This window comes from Myotis yumanensis, unplaced genomic scaffold (genome assembly GCF_028538775.1).
Source record: "Myotis yumanensis isolate MYYU_CA2020_CCGP unplaced genomic scaffold, mMyoYum1.0.hap1 SCAF_12, whole genome shotgun sequence".
Taxonomy (NCBI): domain Eukaryota; kingdom Metazoa; phylum Chordata; class Mammalia; order Chiroptera; family Vespertilionidae; genus Myotis; species Myotis yumanensis.
In genome coordinates this window covers 48,571,214-48,589,100 of record NW_027223763.1, presented here as the reverse complement: position 1 = coordinate 48,589,100, position 17,887 = coordinate 48,571,214, and the positions used below count along the sequence as shown (strand labels likewise).

General features: G+C 42.3%; 1 protein-coding gene and 1 pseudogene across 4 annotated transcripts in view; both read left to right on the top strand.

Annotated features, from left to right (window-relative positions):
• PLGRKT (plasminogen receptor with a C-terminal lysine) overlaps positions 1 to 17,887 on the top strand; it is a 50,338-nt gene that overhangs the window by 13,006 nt on the left and 19,445 nt on the right. The gene's annotated exons all lie outside the window — the stretch shown is intronic.
• LOC139020915 (replication factor C subunit 1-like) lies at positions 12,869 to 16,491 on the top strand (annotated as a pseudogene).

Genomic DNA, 17,887 nt, shown 5'->3' with positions numbered 1-17,887 from the left:
TGGGGAAGCCTAGAGTGAAACATACTCATCTACAACCATTTTGGAAGATCAGACTGGTCCTTGAATGTTCCCCATTTAAAGAAATTAAACTTCTAGTATCGTTCTTAGGGTTGAAGCTATTCTTATTTTCTTTTAAAAAGTATTATGAAATATTTGATACATACAAGAGAATATAGTTATAACTTTGGAGCATAATAAAATGAACACCAATGAACCCATCACTGAATTGAATAATTACGTCCTCACAATACCCCTGAGGCTATCTATGGGTTCCTTCCCACATGTTGAGTAAACGCAAACAGCTAAAGCTAGGCTGGAATTGACCTCATGTCCCAGAGCCCTGAGGACTTAGGACTCTGCCAACAGAAGAGATGGGCTCCTGGGGGTAGAAGACAACTCATCTTTGTAGTTCTTCAAAGGGGACATTTTTAAACTCCTGATTGAAAAACCATGCCTACTAATATCTTTTTTGTTGTTCCTTATTTTTTTAAAAATTTTCTTTATTGATTAAGGTATTACATATGTGTTCTTATCCGCCCCTTCCCCCTTCACCCTCTCCCCCCACTCAAGCCCTCACCCCCCTGGTGTCTGTGTCCATGCCTACTAATATCTTTAGCTTACTATAATCTTGAGCTCTTTTCTCAATAAATGTCACCTCAATAAATAGGGTAAATAGAAGAAATAAAGCAATAAAATACAGTGTTTGTTTCATAGAGTCTTGTGGTGACAAGAAGCCCAAAATGTGTAGAGTATGCAGTGAAGAGGAGGGGAAAGCAGCCAACTCTGGATCTTTAGGTAGCTGGATAAGCAACTGGGAGTTGGTTCAAGAACTAAAAGTGTCATAGGATTTAACCGGGAAGTCCCTTGAATAAGAGAAGTAGAATTATCAACAGAAGTTCACAGACAGTGGAGCTATAAGGAAGGCTATAGTGGCCTAACTCTTATGCTTGCATTCACAATCATCTTCTCCATTCCCATTACCTGCCCATAGCCTCCCCATGTCCCTCACCTGTAATCCTTCTCCTGATGTTCATTTTTTATTGTGGTAAAATACATCTATAATAATAAAAGGGTGATATGCTAATTAGACCAGACATCATTCCGGAGTCCTTCTGGACAAAGCTGGGGCTGAAGAGAAGCCGGTCCCAGGTGCCTGCCAGCAGCTGGAGGGAAGCCCAGGTCCTGAGTGCCTGCTGGCAGCGGGAGCAAAGCCCGTGTCCTGGCTGCCAGAGGGAAGCCGGTGCTGGCAGCCGGGGGAAGGAGAGCCTACTCTTCCACGAATTTCATGCATCGGGCCTCTAGTATAATATAAAATTCACCGTTTTAAAGTGCACCACTCAGTAACAGTTAGTACATTTACACTATTTTTAAAAAATATATTTTATTGATTTCAGAGAGGAAGGGAGAAGGAGAGAGAGCGAGAAACATCAATGATGAGAGAGAATCATTGATAGGCTGCCTCCTGTATGTCCCACACTGGGGATCGAGTCCACAACCTGGGCATGTGCCCTAACCAGAAATCTAACTGTGACCTCCTGATTCATAGGTTGACACTCAACCACTCAGCCACTCTGGCCAGGCTACATTACACTATTGTGCAACCATCATCACTTTTAACATTGCCATCACAATGAGAGGAAACTACATACCTATTAAGCAGTCACCTCCCATCCTCCCTCTTCCCCAGCCCCTGGCAACTGCTAACATACTTTCTGTCTCTATGGATTTGCCTATTCTGGACATTTCATATACATGGATTCATATAACATAAGGCCTTTTGTGTCTGGCTTCTTTCACATAGCATAATCTTTCCAAGGTTCATCTATATTGTAGCATGTATTAGTATTTCATTCCTATTTATGGCTAAATAACATTACATTGTATGTACATACCACCTTTTCTTTATCCATTCATTGATTTATAGAAATAAAGGACTTTTTCACCTTTTGGCTATTGAGAATAGTGCTACTATGGAAATTCTTATACATGTTTTGTTTTGTTTTTAAACACTTGCTTTTCAGTTCTTTTGAGTACATACCTAGAAGTGGAATTGCAAGATCATATAATAATTTATGATATAACTTACTGAGGAACCACCAAAATTTTTTAAATAGTGCCAGTGTGTGGTGTCTCTCTCGAGCAAAGTTAAAACAGATGAAAATAAGTTAATTGAACTGTATAATGAAGGATGGATTGGGTCTAAATCCAAAGAATATAATGAGTTGCTTGATTTAGGGTTTTTGGTTTTTTTTGCTGTTGTTAATCCTCACCTGAGGATATTTTTCCCTTTGATTTTTAGACAGAGAGGAAGGGAGAGGAAGGGAGAGGAAGAGACACAGTGAGAAAAACATCAATGTGAGAAAGACATCTATTGATTGTCTCCCACACACAGCGGGATCAAGCCTGCAACCAAGGCACATACCCTTGACCAGAATCGAACTCAGGACCCTTAAATCCTCAGGTCCATGCTCCAACCACATAGCCCTGTGGTCGGCAAACTGCGGCTCGCGAGCCACATGCGGCTCTTTGGCCCCTTGAATGTGGCTCTTCCTAAGCCTTAGGAGTACCCTAATTAATTAATAACAATGTACCTACCTATATAGTTTAAGTTTAAAAAATTTGGCTCTCAAAAGAAATTTCAATCGTTGTACTGTTGATATTTGGCTCTGTTGACTAATGAGTTTGCTGACCACTGACATAGCCAAACCAGCTATGGTTGAGTTGCTTGATTTTAAAAGAAGCTGTTAAAAATGTTCAGCAAGTCTCTTAAAGGTGGGGCAAGGTATTAACATGTCTGGGATCACTTAGAGGACTTAATAAAAATATTCTTAAGACTTAACTTTCTGGATACTCTCTATGTTCAGGCATGGTGGGAAATGAAAGCAAAATAATTGATAAAGGTTGTTGGCACCATAGGCACTTACTTCCACAGAGATAAACAAATGACAAAGAAAAGTCAAGCCACCAAGTGGATCCTTGGCTCCCTGGTCCTTCCATGCTGATAGTGGGTCCAGGACGCTTTCTGTACTCAGTTCTCCAGGGGGACACACTGGTTTTAGATTTGTTCACAACTTAAATGAGACCGATAAATCCTGTTATAGACTGGCAGAAAGATCTTCTTTTTCTTTTCTTCCCTCAACTGTAATTCTATTTTCATAACTCTGAGCTGGGTGAATTTTAATTCAAGTTTAGTTCTTCATTGCTTGAGCAAGAGAGGTCACTTATTTATTAACCCAGTAAAACAATGACAGGATATCTAGTATATAGAGAGTTGTGGCATGAAACTATTAATTAAAAATGATCCTATAGCTTTAACAATTATTTCTCTTTTACATTTTAAGAAATGTTTAGTTGAAATAATTTTAAATTTGCAGAAAAGTGGCAAAACTAGTACAGAAAATTTAAGTGTACCCTTGTCTAGCTGATTTAACAGTTTACAATGATCAAAACCAGATCATTAGCATCAGTATATATTACTGACTAAATTACTGATCCATTTGAATTTCACCAATTGTTCTCATAATGTCCCTTTTATGTTCCAGGATCCAGTCAAGATCTTATATTGCACTTCATTGTTGTGTCTCATTAGTCTCCTCCAGCCTGTGATGTTCCTCATTCTTTCCCTGGCTTTCATGATAAGAACTTTTGATAAGCACTAGTCAGTTATTTAGAAGTTCTCTCACTTATGGTTTTTCCCAATATGTTCTCATGATTAGATTGAGGTTGTGGTTTTTAAGGATTGTTTGGCAAACTATTCTTAAACCACAGAATGCTATTTTGTCATTGTCATTGCATCATTTCAGAGGACACCTGATGTGATGTCGTATTTCTGGTTAATTTAATCTTGATCTCTTGGTTAAGGCGGTATCCACCAGGTTTCTCCACTGTAAAGTTACTCTTTTTTTTTTTCTAACTGATAAATATCATTGGATATATACTTTGAGACTGTTGATATCTTGCTTTTCTTTAGTATTTTGCTGACTCATTTTAGCATCCATTGGTGGGATTTACATGCAACAATTTTTTCTGGGGTGTTTGCCAAATTGTGATTTTTTTTTTATCATCTTCATTTCATCTATATTTATTCATTGGAAAAGCTGCACCTTCTCCATATGATTATTTATTGTATTCATTATATAAATATGGTCTCATGGACATTTTATGTTGTGGGTTATAATGTAGTATCATCATTATTTATTTTATGGCTTAAATTGTTTTGGCTATTCTGAACTTCTTCCAGTTGGCTCCTATATCCTTTTGATAGATGCTTGTTTTCTAGGATAGTTGCTTTATTTACTGGAATCATAAGATATTCCACATCTATTGCCCCTGCAGCCAGCTTGGAATTAACCGTCTGGTTCCTTTTGTTAGAGAATGGTATTTAGAAATCGAGTTCAGGGATGTAGGTGGGCTTATTGCTATGGCCATTGTTCCTTGGTCCTCTCAGCAAGGACATGCACATATACCAACCCATGCATATGCATGCACTCATACCTATTTCTACATCTGTCTGTAAGTATATAGACAGAGTGGGTAAAAAGCCGGTTTACAGTTGTTCATATGGAAAATAATACAATAACTAATAAATAACTCAGGGATAAACTGTGGTTGGATTTATTCACAACTGTAAATCTATTTTTGCCCCACCCTGAATAATAAACCATAAATTCATACTGATACCTCTGATTCCAATCCAGAATGACATTTTAGTGGAGCTTTTACCCTTCTTTATTTACAATTCTTTCTCAGACAGTGAGAAGCTTTTTCTAGAGGCCCCCTGAATTCGTTGGCTCATGTTCCCTTCCTACCTAAGCCAGCAGTTTGGCATCTTCATGTCTCTCCAACTCTGACTCTCTTGCCTTCATCCTTCACTTAAGGCCCCTTATGGTTGCATTGGGCCCATCTCGATAATCCCGGATAATCTCCCCATCTCAAAATCCTTTTGTTAACCACATCTGCTAACTCCCTTTTTTGCCATGTAAGGTAAAACCCCACAGATTCAAGGCACAGACTTCTTTGGTGGGTTGGAGGTATTATTCTGCCTACCACAGGTACTTATGATTTCCAATATTTGCTATTATAAACAGTGTTACAATAAATAACCTTGTGCTTTCACATTTTTGTACTGTTGGAGGTATATCTTCAGAGTTGATTTCCAGAAGTGGGATTACTGGGTCAAAGGCGGGTGCCTCGGTAGTTTTGTTTAGTCTCACCAACAGAATTTGTGGTGTTGCTTTTTAATTTTTGCCACTGTGACAGGCAAGAAAATGATATCTTAGTCTTGTTTTAATTTGCATTCATTTAATATGAGTAAACTTGAACATTTGTGCAGGTTTGAGGGCCTTTTATATATCTTATTTTTGTGAATTGTCTCTTCTTTTTTTTTTTGTCCCGTCCCTCAATTTTTAAGAGTTCTTTACACATTATGAATTTGACCTCTCGTGGAAATATATTGCCATTTTTTCTTCCACATTGTCATTTGTCTTTGACTTTGTTTATGGTGGGATTTTTGGTGTTTGTGTGTTTTAATATATTTTATTGATTTTAGAGAGGAAGGGATAGGGAGAGAGAGATAAAAACATCAATGATGAGAGAAAATAATTGATTGGCTGCCTCCTGCACACCCCATACTGGGGATCAAGCTCAGAATTTGGGCATGTGCCTTGACTGGGAATTGAACCATGACCTCCTGGTTCATAAGCTGATGCTCAAAAACTGAGCCCCAGGTCTGGGCTATATTGGGATGTTTTTGCAGGAAAAATATTTTAATTTTTATGTGTTCAAATTAACAGTCCTTTATTTTATTGCCTCTGCATTTTAAGTCTTTATTTAGAAAGTGTTTTCCTATACCAGTTACAGAAGTAGTCACCTTGTCTCCCTATGGTAGTTTTATAGCTTCATTTATTTACATTTAGATCGCTAATCCATTTGAAATTTGTTCTCATATACAGAGTAAGATATGGATGTAATTTTATCTTTTCCCAAACGACTGTCTCATAGTGTCTACATTTATTAAAAAACCCATCTTTTCCTCCAGTGATTTGAGATGTCACCTTTATTAAGGGTCTATATCAGTGATTCCCAAAGTGGGCGCTACTGCCCCCTGGTAGGCGCTGCAGCGATCCAGGGGGGCGGTGATGGCCACAGGTGCATTTGGGGGCGATGAGTAACTGCTATTAAAATTAAAAAAAAATTAATTTCCAGGGGCTGAGTAATATTTTTTCTGGAAAGGGGGCGGTAGGCCAAATAAGTTTGGGAACCACTGGTCTATATGTACTTGGGTTTTTCTCTGGACATGCTATTCAACTGGCCAGTATGTCTATTCATATACCAGTATCACACTATCATAATTAGAGATGTTTTTTAGTATGTTTTGATGCCTAGTTAATCTAGTATATACAATTGCAATTTATTTTTTCATTGTTTATTATGTTAACTTCTTCATAGAAACTTTAGTTCAACTTGTCCAACTCTAGAACATAATTTATTGATTTTTTAAAAACTGGGATTCCATGCATGTATAAATTTATTTAGGAAGAACTGTTATGTCATCCTATCCAAGAACAGGAAATGTTTTTCCATTTGTTTAATCTATTTTATGTCTTCCAAGAGTTTATACATGAATTATAGACTAAGCAAAAGTTTTACTGTGTGTGGTAAAAGAAAAATTTTAATTTTTCCTATAAACAATTATAAAAATATTCTTGCAGTTGAATTTCTTGTGTACCTGGCAATGGACTATATTAGCAGTGCATATGATGAAGGGACATTCTTACTCTGAAATATGTGAGACTGAAGAGGAGGAAGAGAAAGAATAACAGAATTTCCAGGCAGGTTGGCATAACACAATGGAAAATCTAGAAGGGAAAATGGCCATTGCCTGCTACCAGATGGATTTATGGCCAGGACACGGCTGCCAAGGACTATGGTTTCACTCTCCTTGTTGCAATGAGAAATTCACAGACATTGGAGTCAGATACACCTGGGGCCAACCCTGGCTCCATCACTTACTGGTTGTATAATCTTGAATAAATGATATAGGCTCTCTGAGTCTCAACTTCATCATCTAAGGTGGGGAGAAGGATATCCAAGTAGTAGCTTGTATGGCAGAGGTGATGCTCAATAAGTGTTCCCTTCTTTCCCATTTATCTACTTTCTTCTCCTTTTAAATAATCAATCCTGGTAATGGGACCAATAAGCCTGTCAGACCCACAGCCTAAAGATGACAACACAGAGACACAGAGTTGAGTAGTAGTATAATATTTACATGTTCTGAAATGGTTTACATTATTTCACATAGTGCTTTTCTTGGAAGAAGAAATGGTTGGATCATTTTCAGTAAAGAAAAATTTTGTGTTCTCTTTGAATCTGTTTGATAAATTGATATTAATTTCAAGTTCATGGTTAGGTTCTGTTTAAGTACATTTACTGATGGTAAATTAAAGAAATATGTGAGCCATTAAATTTTGGATTTATTACACTAATAATATAATTATATAACTTAGGATTTTAATTTTTGTTATGTTTTGTTTTGTTATGAATTTTTGTTATATTCATTTGGTTTTTAAATCCTTGTACATGGCTTAGATGCCAAATTGTATAGTGTAAAATATTTATTTTCTGTTATGTATCCAAAATGAAAAATATTAATTTGAAGCCCTATTTATTTTGAGGAAAATCTGAACATCAAGACTTCAGAGTTTAAGTTATAATATTAGAATGGGAGATTATAGGCAATTTTCCTCTTTTGAAAAATTTTCTGCAATTATATATATCTTTAAAATATGTACAAACAAACAAACAAAAGCACAGTGAGAGCTACAGCTGTAGACACAGTACCTTAACATTAGCAACTGCTAATCTGCTTTTGGTAAAAAGTTGTTGTTAGTTTTTTGCACATATTATAATAAAAAAAATCAATATTACCACAAGAGGTGATTAGGAATATATATTTTAATTAAATATTTTCTTCATATTTTTAGTATTTAAACATTTGAATAGTTAAAGGCTTTGGGAAGTTGAAGGCGAAGGGAGTTCTATTAGGTTATATTTTTAAAAACTACTGCTAAAGTTAATTCCCTTCTGAGTAACACTTTGTTGCTATGCCCCTTTAATAAATACATCAATTAGAACTTTCATTTGCAAGAACTGTCATTTTTAAGAACTAGAAACCCAAAGCACACAACTATGAAGAAAAAAATCTGCTTGTTGTGATAGATAAAAGGGAAGAATGAGTAATGTTCATAAATAAGAGATATATAGTAAAGTGCAAACGACAGGGGTTTTTGTCTACGTATTTCTTTCAACAAAAAGCTACTGCCATTGCACACCATACAATTTGGTGTGCTCACATGTAATCTCTATCTCTTTCTCTCTAGTAAGTTCAAATAAATATTTATATATTTACTAGAGGCCCGGTGCACGAAATTCGTGCACTGGGGGGGGGGGGGGGGGCCCTCAGCCTGGCCTGCACCCTCTCCAATCTGGGACTCCTTAGGGGATGTCAGACTGCCTGTTTAGGCCCGATCCTTTACCAGCAGCCGGACATCCCTCTCGCAACTCAGGACCGCTGGCTCTTAACCACTTACCTTCCTGCGTGCCTGCCTGATTGCCCCTAACCACTCTGTTTGCCAGCCTGATCACCCCCAACTGCTGGCCTGATCACCCCCAACTGCCTCCCCTGCCAGCCTGTTTGCCCCCAACTACCCCCTGCCACCAGCCTTATTGCTCCCAACTTCCCCCCCCCTCACCAGCCTGATTGGGGTTGGGGGGCCGATTGGGGGTGGGGCTGGCCATGGGGAGGGGCTGTGGTTGGTGGGCTGGGCAACCACCCCCCCAAATGGGTTGGGGGGTGGCGATCAGGGCCAGTGGCCTGGGGGAAGAGCCATGGGTGGTTGGCCAGCCAGCCCTGCCCCTGATTGCGGTGGGGGTGGGGGGGCAATCTGGGGTGGGGCTGGGCAAGGGGAGAGGCTGCAGGAGATTGGCTGGCCAGCCCTGCCCCCTATTGGAGTGGGGGGATCAAGGGTGGGGCCAACCTGGGGAGGGGCTGCAGGACATTGGCCACCCAGCCCTGCCCCCTCTTGGGGTGGGGGGGGGGTGCGATCAGGGGCAGATAGCCACGGGGAGGGGCTGTGGGCCTATTGTGGTGGGGCAGGTTGGTCAAGGATGTGGCTGGCAGGGGGGGAGGAGGGTGGGAAGAGAGGGGGTATTTGGCCAGCCGGCCTGCTTTTCTTTTTTTTTTTTGGCAACTCCACAATTTTAATTTGTGGTGCCTATGCTATGTCTGAAAAAGACCTTCTTCCCCTGCCCAGGAGAGCGATGGGGAGGGGGCAGCAAAAAATAGAAGACATCCCTCCCTATTGCACACAGACCCTATATACAGGCTCACCTGGCCCAGGCCGGCGGGATGCTTGGCACATTCTAGGATCCCTGCTCAGGGCCTGGAGGGGTGACTGGTGGCAGCACACGTGAGAGGGGACCTCTGGGTGACCACTCTGGTCCTGGCTACTGGTCTTGGCACTTCCTGGTCCCCAGTTCCTTTCTGGTCCTGCCTGCAGCCTTGATCCCCCTACCTGGCCTCAGATGGCCCCCTTGGCTCCTGGGGGGTCTGTCCTCCCCTCCTAACCTGGAGATCTCAAGGAAGGTTATGGCTTCTCAGAGACTCCTCGACAGCCCTATCACTCATGTTCACACAGGGAAGGGGTGCATGTGGCAAAAGCAGCTGTATAAATGCGGGTGCAGGAGCAAGTCCTCCGGGGTCACTTGGACAGTTTGCTGATGACGCAGATCAGGGCCACATTTTCATCCTTGAGGCGCTGGTTGTCAGCTCGGAGATTGGACAGGCCCTTCAGCTCCTCTTCCAGCTCAGCGGCCTTGCACTCCAGGGCCCTGCACTCAAATCTCGCCAGCTCCAGGATGGCCGGCCTCTCTGCAAAGTGCTCTTGCCTCTGCATGGCGCGCTCCAGCTCCACCTTGAGCTGCTCCAGCCGCAGCATGGTCTGGGTCAGGGCCTCACGAAATCTCTCATTCTCAATGTGCAGCTTTTCGTAGAGTTTCCTGAAGCTCCCCCAGGCTCTTCCAATTTTGGCTGGGGTTTGGGATTTAGGTCCTGCTGCCTCTGGAGGGGAAGAGCTGGATTCTGGGCTGATGTCCACTGGCTTCACCTTCTCCCCCTTCACAGGCCCTCTCCTCTCATTGCCAACTCTGCGGTGCTCCCTGGAGGCCTGTGGTCCCTGTCCCTGACCCTCAGGCACCTCTACTCTCTGGGCAGGGCCATCAGAATTCTTAACCCCAGGGACTAGGGGCTGCCAGGAAGGGTCCAGGCTCTGAGCACCCTGCTCTCCATGTGGATGGGGGAGTCTGATCAGGGGAAGGCCTGCAGGGGGGAGGGGCTGCAAGGTTGGCTGCTGGCCCCCTGATCAGGCGGTGTGCTGGCTACAGTGGGCATCATAGCGACTGGCCCAATCAGGGCCATGTTCTGCCTGCTCACCACTCCCCAGTCCCAACACGGCCTCCACTGCCCGGCTATCAGGCCTTTGGGATCACCAGCTCAGGGCGCCTGCTTTCCCACAGGCCTGAGGGGCTCAGGCCTGTGGGAAAGCAGGCGCTGGTGATTTCACCTGCATGCGTGTTCGCCAACCATCGGCTGATGGAAAGCACTGCCTGCTTGGGGCCGCTCAAACCTGGGCGGGCAGGTCGGGGGCACTGCTGCCACTGCTATTGCCACTGCCGCTGCTGCTGCTGCTGCTGCTGCTGGGGCTTGAGGCACTGACTGAGGCTGCCAGGCATGCCCGTGACCTGCCCGCCCGAATTGGGTAGCACATGGGATGCGCCAGCGGGCAGATCACTGCTGCCGCCCGGCCCGTAGCACAGCGGATACCCGGGTGGGTACCCGATAGCTGCGGCCCCACCGCCAACCCCAGGACCCGGCGGGAGGCCCAGATGAGGGCGGGGCAGGTGCGGAACACCCTGGTCCCACCCGCCAGCCCCAGGTCCCCCGCTGGAGGCCCGGATGAGGGCAGGGCGGGTACCCGATTACCAGGGTCCCACCCGCCAGCCCTGGGTTCCCCACGGGAGGCCCGGATGAGGGTAGAGCAGGTTCGGTCCCACCTGCCAGCCCCGGGTTCCCTGCGGGAGGCCGGGATGAGGGCAGGGCGGGTACCTGATTACCAGGGTCCCACCCGCCAGCCCTGGGTTCCCCGCGGGAGGCCCGGATGAGGGTAGAGCGGGTTCGGTCCCACCCGCCAGCCCTGAGTTCCTCACGGGAGGCCCGGATGAGGGCAGATCGGGTGCCGAACACCGCGGTCCCACCCACTAGCCCCAGGTTCCCTGCGGGAGTCCCGGATGAGGGTGGAGCGGGTGCGAAACACCTCGGTCCCACCCGCCAGCCCCAGGTCCCCGGAGGGAGGGCTGATCGGGTGCCGAACACCGCGGTCCCACCCACCAGCCCCAGGTTCCCTGCGGGAGGCCCGGATGAGGGCAGGGACCTCTGCCGCCAGCCCTGGATGGAGGGGAGCTGGCGGTTGGCACTGTCGGCCCCGCCCGCAGTATGCAAATTAGCCGCCATCTTGGCTGGTGGTTAATTTGCATATCTCGCTAATTAGCCAATGGGAAGGGTAGCGGTTGTACGCCAATTACCATGTTTCTCTTTTATTAGTGTAGATAGGACATAATTTTGCCTAAAATTTATAATGTAAAAGGAGATACTTTAGATGTGAACCTGTCCAGGGAGAGGATCCCAAAGGCACACCTATTTGCTTTACGACCCTCACTTTCTATCATGGGGTGGAGAACAGTGCGAAAAAAATGCCAGCATGTTTATAGCTTTATCAAACTGAAAAGTTAAAATATCTAAATAGTAACCACTTCAAAATCAAATTGTTTTCTTGTAGACTTCACCAAGGGGAATCAGTGCTCGCTTCTCTCACTTTTCCTTCTTCCAGTGGATGCTTTGTGCCACTTTCATGACTTAACAGAACTAACTTTTCCCCTTGGATCATTGATGTAGTCCTTTTAGACAGTTCAGTATCAACATCTCTTCTGTGATTAAGTGCTTATTATTCTGGGGGAGGGCAGTTCTCTGGCAAGCTAAAGTTCCATGACTGGGCAGTAGGCTTCTCAAAGCATTTCTGGAGGACAGCCTTCCCCATTAATTCAGTGAACCCAGGGAAGCACCTTGGACAACTGCCTGCAGACACTGCACTTCCCCAGCCACTGTGGACTTGTTTTGCCAAATCTCTGCAAGCCTCCTACACACCATTACTTCATGCTTTCCTTTGTGTATTCACTTATTCTTTATTCAACAAATGTTAATTGAACACCTACCCTAGGTGACGCAGATATGAAATTGAATTTAGTCACTGATCATATAGAGTGTACATTTTAATGGAGATGACAGACAACACGCAAGGGAAATATGTTCAGTTGAGATAAGCAGTATGATGAACACTAAGGCTGGATGTGGGGTCAGGGAAGAGCTGTCTCTAAAGAAGACATATATGGGCAGAGGCCTGAGTAAAGTGAGGAGAAAGCCATGTGCAAGATGGAGCAAATTGCAAGATGGGTTACTTCATCCTTTCTGGAAGAAAGTACCTGGACTCATTTCCTGATAAGTTGGTTCACCTGTTGCCACTATAGGAAGCCCACATTTTGTTTTGGAGCCCTCATCTACATATTTAGCAATAAAATATTTGCTTCCATCGTAGAACTTTACTCCACAGAGAATATAAAAAATGGAATTAAATTTTAAACTTTTGGTTAAAACTATTTTTTTCAATTCTCTTTAGTAGGATAATAGTCTTATTTATGCCTTTATTCTTACTATAAAGCATGAATTACTTCAAACTTTACAACTTTAAGGATGAGAATCATGGAAATTCCCAGGAGGCCTTGCGTGAAGCGGCTTGGAAGCAGGCAACCTGGAAGTCACTTAAGCCACTGGAGCTTGTGGCAGTCTCCAGCAAGCAGCACAGGGCTGGATGCACAGTCTTTGACATTAGCTTCTGGGACCCTTAAGAAACACTGGAGTCCAGAACACACTAAGGATATTTAGAAATTCTCTGGGATTATACCAAGTGGAAAGAAACCTGCAAGTGAAACAGTAAAGAAGAATGAGAAAACAAAATCTGCCTAAGAAACTGAAAACCAAAAAAGGAATAAAGGAAGTCAGGTAAATAGTTCTTGTAAAGAAAATGACTCTAACCAGAAGCAACCAAACAAGAAAAAGAGGATCATCTATGATTCAGATTCAGAATCAAAGGAGACAATGAAGGTAAAAAAAAATGCCAAAACGCAACCAGAAAAATTGCCATTATCTCCTAAATCTGGTAAAATTCGATGGCAGGATCCTAATACATTTCAGAAACAGATGACTTGATATGTAAGAATGCAGTCTCTAAATCAGTGGTTCCCAAACTTATTTGGCCTACCGCCTCCTTTCCAGAAAAAATATTACTCAGCGCCCCCTGGAAATTAATTTTTTTAAATTTTAATAGCAATTAAACAGAAAGATATATGTATTAATGTTTCTACCTTTTTCGTAAAATATAGTAAAGAAAGGTGTAAATTAGAAACATTGAAGTTTGAAATTATGAAACTATTTATTGAGCTCAGAATAGAAAGGTAATACAAAAAAAGTTAAAACAAATTTACCTGTGGCCATCACCGCCCCCCTGGATCGCTGCAGAGCCCACCATGGGGCAGTAGCGCCCACTTTGGGAATCACTGCTCTAAATCAAAAGAGAATGGAGGATCTACAAATAATTATCTTGGGGCATCAAACATGAAAAAGAATGAATTAAACACTAAGACCAAGAGTATGCCTTTATCACCAATAAAACTTACCCCCACATCAGTGCGTGATTATTTTGGAACTGAAAGTGTCCAAAGATCCAATTAGAAGAGGGTATCAAGTAAAAGAAAAGAGCTTTCACAAAATGCAGATTCCAGATTAAATGATGAAGTCACCACCAAACAATTACAACTTGATGAAAATGCAGAGCTGGGAAGACAACTGCATGAAGATGAAGAGTTTTCCAGAACATTAGCCATGTTGGATGAAGAACTAACAACAGAAAGTCTTAAAAAAAAAAGAAAAAGGCTTGAAAAGACCCCAAAGAGAGTAATAGTTTCACCTATACAAGATAATTTAAGTAAAGCAGAGAAACAGAAATATCATCACAAAGTAAAAACAGACATATTTCCTGATGAAAGAACTGCAGTTTTAAGAAGCAAACTAAATATGAAAAAGTTCAAAAGAATCTCAGCAACATTTCAATCATCAACTCACAAAATAGGAGAAACTACTTTTCCCTATGCTAGTTCCAAGCTTTTGGGAGGGGGGCGGATAAAGAAGGAAGTTAGTTATTCTAAAGCAGCGGTTCTCAACCTGTGGGTCGCGACCCCTTTGGCGGTCGAATGACTCTTTCACAGGGGTCGCCTAAGACCATCCTGCATATCAGATATTTACATTACGATTCATAACAGTAGCAACATTACAGTTATGAAGTAGCAACGAAATAATTTTATGGTTGGGTCACAACATGAGGAACTGTATTTAAAGGGCCAGAAGGTTGAGAGCCACTGTAAAGGAACAGAACCTATCACCTCAAAAAGAAAAGAAAGTGCCATTGAATTGAGAGACAAAACTCCTAAGAAAACCAAATGTTCTCCAGCAAAAAAATAATTTGTCCTGAATATTCTGAAAAGAGATGCACTAATTATCATATTTATCAAACTAACATAAATCAAGAAAGTAACAAAGATCTGTGCTCTAAAGAATTACTAAAGGGAGCTGAAAATTGCTTATATTTATAATCACTGGTGTGCTGGAGTCCATTAAAAAAGATGAAGCCAGCCCTATCTGGTTTGGCTCAGTGAATAGAGCATTGGACTGCAGACTGGAAGGTCCTGGATTCAATTCCGGTCAAGGGCACATGCTCTGGTTGTGGGCTTGATCCCTAGTAGGGGGCATGCAGGAGGCAGCTGATCAATGATACTCTCTCATCATTGATGTTTCTATCTCTCCCTTCCTCTCTGAAATCAATAAAAAAATATTAAAAAAAAAAGATGAAGCCAACTCCCTAATGGAACATTATGGAGCAAAAAGTAACTGGAAATGTCAGCAAGAAAACTAACTGCCTTGTCATGGGTCATGATAGTGGACAGTCCACTATCCTTGGGAACCTTGGGAACAACCTTGGGAACAAAAATTATTGATAAGGATGGCATATTAGATCTGATTCAAACTGCCAGGCAAGAAGTCCAAATATGAAATAGTTGAAGCTGAGATGAATAGAGAAAAGTACAAGTTGCAGAGCATACTCCCCCAAAAATTACCAAGGAAAAAAATTAGTCCAACTAAGAAGGAATCAGAATCCAAAAAGATAAAAGTGACTCCTAACAGGAACAGCTCTATAAAGTCAGGAAAAAAGAAAACAAGTGTGTTTCGGAGAGGCCTGGACTTCAAGGAGCAGGTCACTGAGGAGACAAATGGTGTTAGCCAAGCTAGGAATTTAGCCAATGACAGCAGTGGAGACAAAGTGGAAAATTTGCTCTGGGTGAATAAGTATAAGCCAACCTCACTCAAGACCATAACTGGACAGCAAGGCGACCAGATCTGTGCCAATAAACTCCTATGCTGCCTCCAAAACTGGCACAAGGGTCCATCTGAAAATAAACACAAAGTTTGGTAAATTTGTCGGCAAAGATGATGTCTTTAGTTTTAAAGCAGCATTGCTCTCAGGCCTTCCAGGTGTTGGCAACATGGAACTGAATGCAAGTGATACAGTAAGAACAGTTTGAGGGAGACTGTTGCTGAGCCATTGAATAATAGCATCGAAGGCATTTATTCAAGGAGAATACCCCATTCGGTAAGCTCAAAGTATGACACGGCAGGCAATGAGGACGGGAGGAATTCAGTTTCTCGCCTTCCCAAACTGGTTGAGTAAGCACTTGTCTACACAAATGTATTGTTCAAGAGTCTCAGAATTTACTCCAGCTAAAGGACTATGCATATACTGGTAGATGATCTGTCACACATTTGTTCGGCCCTTGATCTCAAAAGGGGTAGGAGTACAGGATGTTGTTGCTCTTATGGATGTATATTATGAAAAAAGACTTTAAGAATATCATGGAAATTAGTAGCAGGATGGAAAATCTAGTCCCTTCTCCAAGATCCCAAGGTGAAAGCAGCCTTTACAAGAGCGAGAGCATGCACTAAAGAAAAGCTTACACCTTACTCCTATTCACTGCAGGCAAGTACAGGCCTAACACTGGATTCTGAACTCAACCGAGATAAATGAAGATGATTCTCAATCTGATGAGAAAGAGCAAGATGCTATGGAAACTGATGCTGAGATTAAGAAAAAGACAAAATCGTCAAAGCCTTCAAAATCAGAAACAGATAGGGAGTGCAGAAAAGGAGAAGGAAAAATTTCAAAGAAATTAAATCATTTTTTATTACTGAAACTCACTTTTTATTCACCCTCTTGACCAACCTCCCTGGTCTAGAGAATGCCTTGTTTTTTTCCAAAAGAACCATGTTTTAGCATAATGGGGTGACCAAGTGGTCCCATTATAAATAAATAGTGGTACAGTTAGAAGAGTGATGTGAGAGAGACACATTGATTGGTTGCCTCCTATATATGCCCTGACCTGGGCCAGGGATCAAGCTTGCAACCAAGGTACGTGCCCTGCAACCCGAATCAAACCTGGGACCCTTCAGTCTGCGGGTCAACGCTCTATCTACTGAGCCAAACTGTCGAGGGCACTAATGCACACTTCTGATAGAGGTGGATAGGACTGCTTGGGTCCTCCACTGTTTCCTGTCTTTCTAGTTAGATTGTACCTCAAAATGACTGTGCATAATCAGAACTAGAAACTACAGGTGGGCTTTGGAATCAGATTTTAATTAATAATAACATGCCTGGGAACAGTGGTACTAAGGTGACTTTTGTAAGGTTAACAATTTATCCTAAAGACTTTGATAGGACCAGTGCTGATTTTTTTAAAGGTAGTTACTATTATGTGGTGAAATTTTGTAAATAAATCATAATACAAAACAATCAACACCTAAGACGTCATTCTCTATACACTGTCAACTATCTTGCAAAATATAAATTAGGAATAAAAATGTTCCCCATGATACATGTGAAAAAAAAAAGAATGAAAATCATTCCATGATCCTTCAACTTACTATAAAACAGAGGTCCTAATTTTGGTGAGACAAATTGTTTCCATCCTTGTAGCTTTAGAACTATCCACACTGGCTTCCATCTGTTACATTAAGACCAACAGTGATATAAATGTCTCCTGGTACAGACTGCCCAGAAGGCAAAAGTATTTTCCTTACTCTTTATTTAATACTAGAGTCTCGGTGCACGAAATTCGTGCAAGGGGCTTGGCCCGCACAGCCCCAGCTGCCTCAGCCTCGCAGCCCCGGTTTCGTCCAGAAGGTTGTCCGGACAGTTATCCAGAAGGCCATTCGGCTGTTTGGTCTAATTAGCATATTTGCTCTTTATTATATAGGATTTTTCCATTCTGAGACACATCCAGGTATTGGGATAAAGGGTTCTAATCACTATATCATTTTCTGTCCCATATTATCTCTCTTATTCTCCATTCCAATTGTTCTCTTTATGTACCTTGATTGTGTTTTTGGTTTCCCTTGAATGTCTAGTAGCCCTTGGTTGCCTGTACATATATATATGAAGAAGTAGGTTGATTAATGTAAGTAACTGGCATGGATTTCCTCCTCAGTCTGTGGGCAACGTGTGCTAACACAAGAATGAGGAAGGGGTAGGCTTAAGAACCCCACAATTATCAAAGAACAAAGATTTATGTGGGGATTGAGCATGGTGTCATACTCAGACATGAGTAAATTGCCTTC